We start from the raw sequence: 7,535 nt of genomic DNA, 5'->3' as shown, positions 1-7,535 counted from the left end.
CTCTGTCTCAAAAAAAAAAAAAAAAAAAAAAAAACGTTTATTTTTAAACTCACATAGCCCAATCAAAATGGAATACATTGTTCTTCACTGATTGATACTTTGGCTACACATACTTATCCAATTTAATTTGCCTAAGAAGGTTAAAAGTTGCTATTCAGAAGACTTCATGGCTGACATTAGTTCATGATGGTGAGGTAGAGGAACATGTAATTTGTTTTGCATAGACCAAGCATTGTTGTCAGTAACAAAGAATTATGTTAACAGCAAAGTCAGCAAAACTGACATTGCAGTCAAAGAGTGAAGGAATTTATGCACCATCAAACCATCGTTTTGATAAAGTATATTTTCCTACCAGAGTCATTTAACTGCCATAGTAAAATAGGACGTTGAAGTAGCCATTATATACCTAGTTTTTACTGAATTATGTTTTCTTAAAATTGAGGTATCTAATAAAAGTAATCCAATACAGTGTACAATGTTTTGTGAGCAATAACCAGGTTTTAAAAACTTAAAAAAATATATGTGTTTAATATTGGACTATAAATTTAAAATGCTAGTACAGACATTTTAGTGTATTTACAATGTTTAATGCAACAAATTTTACCACTTTACTTATAAATCTATATTTAATGAGATTTAGTAATAAATTTCCATTTGCTATGAATGCTTGCACATATATATCACAAATATGCTCCTTGTTTTTCTAATTTCTAAGATAAGGCATTCAAGCTAGATAGTACTTATTAATAAACAAATACTTCAGAATTCATGAGTAATTGAATACAATTATAAAATGACCACAAATGGTACCAAAAAACTTGATTGTTGAGAATACTTTCTTCTTATTTAATTTTCAACGGTGTCGTTATGGGCCAAAGTGAGAGAGTCACCACTTTTCTGGCTCCTGTTAGGCACTATACAAAAGTAAGATGTTTTTATCTGACTTGCTGTTACTTTTCTCATTAAGAGGAAAGTAATGAAATACATGTAATAGAAATAGTTTAAAGTAAAGGAAGAAAGTGATAATTCAGTATACATATAAGTGTATATGATTAAAGCATTTTAAAGACTTTAAATAACTGTGATAAAGATATTCAAAGATACAACTGAAAGCCAAACTTTATTTTTAAGGGCAATAAATTATGAACTAACATATCGTGAAACTGAACATTAATCCAAGTGCAAATTCTAAAATATTTATGTAGAAATTCTGGAAGTAAAAAATATAGTCACTGAAGGAAAATAAACACAAAACTCTAAAAACAATAAGTCAATTAATGAAAGGGATGATATTATAGTGTTTATAAATGCTTTGATAGGAAAATAAAGTACTTTAAAATATCAAGGGTATGATACACACAAAATTGTGAAGAGGAGACCATTCTGGAAAAAGAAGTGAGAATATAAATTATGCTAGAGCAGACATCTAGATGTAATAGAGTGTTAGTAGTGTTGTTCCTGAAAGCAATGGTAAACTGTTAACTTTCTAAATATGTTTCACAATTAATTTATATAAAAATATTGCAAAATTAAGAAAACAGTATAACAATAAATTCTAGATAAGTTTTACTCCCAAATTATTTTATAGCTGTTTATTAACCAATAGATTAAGTTTATTGAAAGTCTACCAGGTTAGTTCTCCGTGATTTCTGAATTAAACCAATGGAAAAAAGAAGTGGGGAAATTATAAAGAAAACATTAAAGTCAAATGAAAAGAGCGGAAAGACACTAATGCAAAAACAGAAGTAAAATTTTTGATAAAGGACACATTAATCAGTAGACACATGGGAGACACTGAATTACAACCTTTCAAAAAATTAGATTCCTAATAAACAAGGAACACTATTACACATTAAAGTGGATTAAATTATTAAAAATAAAAATCTTCACTTTAAGCTTTTACAAGTTATAAGATAATATAGTTATGATCTATGTAGAGGAAAGAGTGACCAGAAAAATCAGAAAAATTTTCAAAATTATATAAAGGACAATTAATAAAGAAATATGGTTACATTATAATTTAAAATATTTTGTGAAAAACAAATTATAGAAAAAATACTTTAGTTTAGAAAGACTACAAAAATATTTTCAATGTATGTAACCCAAAATATTAGTCCCAAATATATATATTATATATATACACATAAATTTAAAGAAATCAATAACCAACTGAAAAAATGTTTGCGCTATTGGAAAGTCCACAGAAAAGATAAGTTCAATAGTCAGAAAACAAATAAAAGGATAATCAATCTCAATGATAATCAGGAAAGTTTAAATTAAAAGCATTACATGACACCATTATATACCTACTATACTGACTTTAAATAAAAAACTTGACAATACAAATTTCTAATGAAATGTAAAGCAAAGGGGACTCCCATTCACTGTCGGCATAAAAATAGAAAAATGTTATAGTATTTTTGGATTATACTTATGCAATACCTAATAAGGTTGAAGATTCCCTTGACAATGTCCCAAAATTTATACTCCCAGGTGGTATACCCTATAATTACTCTTATACAAAGAGATACACATAACAATGTTCTTAAAAGCAACTTACAGGAAAAAAAAGCAACTTAAATGCATACCAGTATTAAAATGCATATCTAACTGAGTATGTATTAAATGGAACATTATGGAGAGCTTACATTGGCCTTTTGTTTCTCTCAGCTGCCTAGGATCAATCATCACTTCCTTCTTTTTCTTCCAAAATGATGGTGACAGCTGGTCTATGTATCCACAGGGCAATATCAAAAGAGATGCATATTGGTGTGGACTAACCAGCTGCCCCTGGGCACTCATTTATCTTCTATTCTCTCAAAATCCCCATGAATTAAATACATCTCCAATCATTAATAATGGAGTTTCCCTGTGGGTAATGGAACGTAGAAGTAAATAACAATACTTTTGTGGGCTGTCTTTAAATAATAGAAATTTTTTTTTCAATCGACCTTTCATGTTTATATAAACTAGAAATGACACAAGCAAAGGACTTGCCTGCAAATGTTTCTCCCTCCACAATTTCAGGCAACAGTGCTGATATTTCCAGAGGTGGCACGACATTGAATACTATAACTATTTTTAAAACTTTCTAAAAAAACAATTATCTAATACATGAATATAAAAATGCTCCAACTTTTTGAGGCATGTATGTACCTAAGATGACGAAGAACCATATTGGATATACCAAACAAGTGTAAAAAGTAAGTAAATAATCAACAGAAAAGTAAAATTTTGTAAAACTAATTAAATAATGATAAAAGATAAATTTCTTACTTGAAAGGTGAAACAGAAGTATTCTAATAGAGGAAGCAAAAATGATACATAGAGAAAGATAGGAAAAATAAAATATTGATAAGGAATATACTTAATATATTAGTAGATATTAAAACTTGTGGTTGTAGGAGCTCTGGAAGAAAAGTCTTTATAGAGAAATGAAAATATTTACCCAGTATTAGGGAAGGATTTTAAAAACCACATTGAAAATATGCACAGAGTGCCAAAATGAAAACACAAAAGAAAAACAGGCAAATAAATAAAAAGCAAACAAAATACAGATTAAAATTTGAGTAAACAAAAAATATACTGTAAATGCTGGTTTCTAAAAACAGAGAGGAGATTATCTACAAAGAAACATAAATCACACTGTCATCAGTTTTATATATAAAAATATTTGATATGTGGAAACAATATTTCAATGTATTTAACAAAAAAAAAACTTTGAACTAGAATTCAACCAACTAGATTGGACTGTCTTCAGACATGCTGGATTATATGATATTCTCACACACTGTCTTTCTCAGGAGGGCTACCACATAAGTCTTTACATTTACATATTTTTTGAAAAATAATGAAAGGAACAGCTACACAAATACACCAATGATATAAAATACATGAGACTGGGAAAATGCAAATCAAAACCACAATGAAATTCCATCTCACCAGTTAGAATGGCTATTATTAAAAAGTCAAAAAATAACAGATGTTGGCAAGGCTGAGGAGAAAAGGGAACACTTTTCCACTGCTGGTAGGAGTGTAAATTAGTTCAGCCATGTGGAAAGCAGTGTGACAATTCCTCAAATAACTTACAACAGAATTACTATTTGAGTCAGCAGTCCCATTTTGTGGTATATACTAGAAGGAATATAAATCATTCTACTATGGAAACACATACACACATATGTTCATTGCAGCACTAGTCACAATAACAAAAGCATGAAATCAACTGAAATTTCCATCAATGGTAGACTGGATAAAGAAAATATGGTACATACACACCATAGAATACTATGCAGCCAAAACAAGAATGAGATTATATTCTTTGCAGCAACATGGATAGAGCTGGAGGCCATTATCCTTAGCAAACTAACCCAAGAACAGAAAACCAAATACTGCCTGTTATCACTTGTAAGAGGGAGCTAAACAAACAAGAGCACATGGATACTAGAAGGAGAACAAGACATACTGGGGGCTATTGTCAAAATAGCTCTATCCATGTTGCTGGGGGCTACTTGAGGTTGAAGGGTGTGAGAAGGGAGAGAGTGTCAGAAAAAATACGTAACGGATCCCGTGCTTACTACCTGGGTGATGAAATTATCTGCATACCAAACACCTGTGACATGCAGTTTACCTCTACAACAAACCTGCACATGTACTTCTGAACCTAAAATAAAAGGAAAAATAGAGATTAAATATATGAGAAGTAAATGTGTATTTAACATTTTGTTTACTTGAAAAATTAATCAAGAAAGAGACAAAATAGAAACCATATGACAGAAGTGGAAATAGACATCTAAAAATAGCAATTTGAAATTGGTTTGCTGATTTGGTTAGATTATGAGAGTAATGGTTTTAATTTTCATAGAGCTAGGATACTGGAAGTAATTGGATGGAAAACAATGGCAAATTAAGTATTTATTGATAATACATATTTAGCAGACTAATATTTGGTATAACATATTTTGTCAAAATTATAGACTACAATGATTATTGATCCAGATGATTATTCCTTATTAACCTGAAGATATCATAGTGAAGAAAATTAAAAATTCAGTATGAGCCAAAAAACCACAGGACTTCTATGAATCCTATAAGAAAAATCTCTTATTTTTTGGAAATGCAGAAAATACATATCTGAAATTAAGAAATAAAGTTTGATCATAAGGCAGGTGGTAAAATTATAATGTAATTTGAAATATAGTATTGTATAAAATGTGTAATGTTGATTGTAAAGTAGTAGAATCTGAGAATTAGAGTAATGACCAGTGTCAAGGATCCTTAGGGTGTTGCTTTTCAAACCAGAAACCTCTGTGGCCAGTGGCAGTTTTGCTGGAGTTTTGCTTAGGCCCATTGGCCTCATTGCACCCACTCAGCCCAGCGGGCTGTGTTCAGCTCACACTACCAGCCCAAATCCCATACCTGTCAAGGGTAAGTGTGGCACAAAATGGTGAGGAGTGTGTAGGTGAGCATGGGGTCTGGCCACTGTGCACAGCCAGGTGTGCTGAGTACGGCAGGGAGGGCAGCTCTAGGCATTGGTACAGGTGCCAGCTCCGTGTGAGGCTGCAGCTGGATGAGGTGTACTGCAAGTGACCTCCACTGTGGGCACTGGGGAAGGTGGTGGAGCCCAGAAGCTTGGAGATGCCAGGAGCTGCAGAGCCCCAAAGTGAATGTCACAGCTCTGGCTTGGAGAGCCCCTAGGTATGGGCTCCCAAAAGGGCTGCCCCTCTTCTCTTCTTCTCATCACCCACAACATGGCAAGTGGGGAGCGTGTTTCAGCCTTGTTTGTGTTATAGCTTTTGCAGTTTCACCATTCAGGTCGTCCCAAGTTCTTGTCCCACATCCAGGAAGAATGATGTATGTGGATAACTGGAGGGTGAGTAGGGCAGAGGAGCTGCATTGAGTGACAAAACAACTCTCAGGAGACCCGAATTGGGTAACTCCTTTCCACAGGCATGTTGTCCTGATGAGTCAAGACCCGAAGTGGGTAGCTCCTTCCTACAGCTGGTAGTCCCAATGTCTGTGTGAGTCTGGCTGAGCCTGGGGCTTTTATGGGCTCAGAAGGAAGTGCATGCTAGTTGGTCTATGGGTGGCCATGGGCAGGCCCAGGAAAAGCACCACAAGTTCTCTCTCTGGGCCACAGGCTCCGTTTGGAACTGGCATCCTGGCCCCCTAGCTTCAGGCCATCCCTGGCTTGAAGGTGGGATTTCACCAGGTTCTTGTCCCTTTCTGCCCAGGAACCTGTCTGCTGCCCACCATCAACATGCTGTCCATGGCACCCAGGCTATTTGTGCCAAGGGTGACTGCAGGCTTGTGCCAAACTGCCCTCAGTTCCCCTCACCCTCTCTCCCACACTCTTGGGTGCCTGAAGTCCAGAGAGCACCGAAAGGCCAGGGGGCTTGTGTGCCAGCACCTCCTCAAGCATGCACACACCTAGCTGGGTAGCAATAGCACCTGGGCTCAGCTGCAACTTTGCTCCACACCAGAAGAGGCACTGGGAGAAGGGAGAAGCCAGACAGAGGAAGCAGGCAATTCCAACCCTGTAGGGGCAGGAGCTTCCCAGGCCCCTAAGAATACAGGGATGCCTGGGTCCAGAGTCATAGCTGGATGGCTACAGCTGCCCCCAGGAGCATGGGGCCCTCACCCTGCCACTTGGGTCAGGGAAAGGGGTCCTGCCTGTCCAGGCTCCCACTGGCATTGCAGAACTTGCAACCCCAGCTGCGCCTCCCCTACTGCAGCCAGTATCTTTGCAGCAGTCACTCTAGACAGGCTACTGCTGTCATCACTGGTAGGTTACATTTAATCTGTGTACATTCCATGAGCCTTTCTTACACATGATTTCCTTCCTTTTGGGAGATGAAATGACTCTTGCTTGAAAAGTCTATAATGAATTCATTTTGGTAGTTCTTTGCAACAGAATATTGAGGCAGTATTTTTCAAGGGAGTGTCGATTGTATTAGGAAACACTGGCTCTCATTGCCTCTATACTTAGGGCTAGAACAAGATTCCAGTGGAATGCAAAATATTTAGTAGAAAGCTTAAGCCAGAAAAAGATATTACATATGCTATAAGAATGTTAACATTTTGTAAACCAAGCCTATAAATGAGATGCACTATTTGAACACACGACTTCACTCCAAATGTAGGATAGTTCTAGGCAGTATTTCCAAATATGAAGAACTTGACAAGTGCTGTGGGAGAAACCGAGTCTGTACAAGGAGACAGGATTGTAGGTTCTGTAAAGTTTATTGTGCCATAAGTTCTCTTGACTCTATTTCTATTCTATTTGGGTACTTGGAAAACAGTATGTTGTCTCCAGTGCAAAAAAACCTATGATTTTAATGTCCGGAAGTGTGTTTGTGTGAGAGAGAGTATGTATGTGAGGGTGTGTGTGTGTGCGTTCAATGTGATAAGATTGCATCTACTGCAGAGAAATAGAAATGCATCTATCCTTTTTCCTCTACCTACATGTCTCCATGTCTGAACCACATAATTGTCTCCTTTCCTTCCTCTACTCAATAAAGGAGAGAAGGTTGTAT

Source organism: Mandrillus leucophaeus, unplaced genomic scaffold (assembly GCF_000951045.1).
Source record: "Mandrillus leucophaeus isolate KB7577 unplaced genomic scaffold, Mleu.le_1.0 Scaffold47, whole genome shotgun sequence".
Lineage (NCBI taxonomy): Eukaryota > Metazoa > Chordata > Mammalia > Primates > Cercopithecidae > Mandrillus > Mandrillus leucophaeus.
This window is presented reverse-complemented; position numbering follows the sequence as displayed.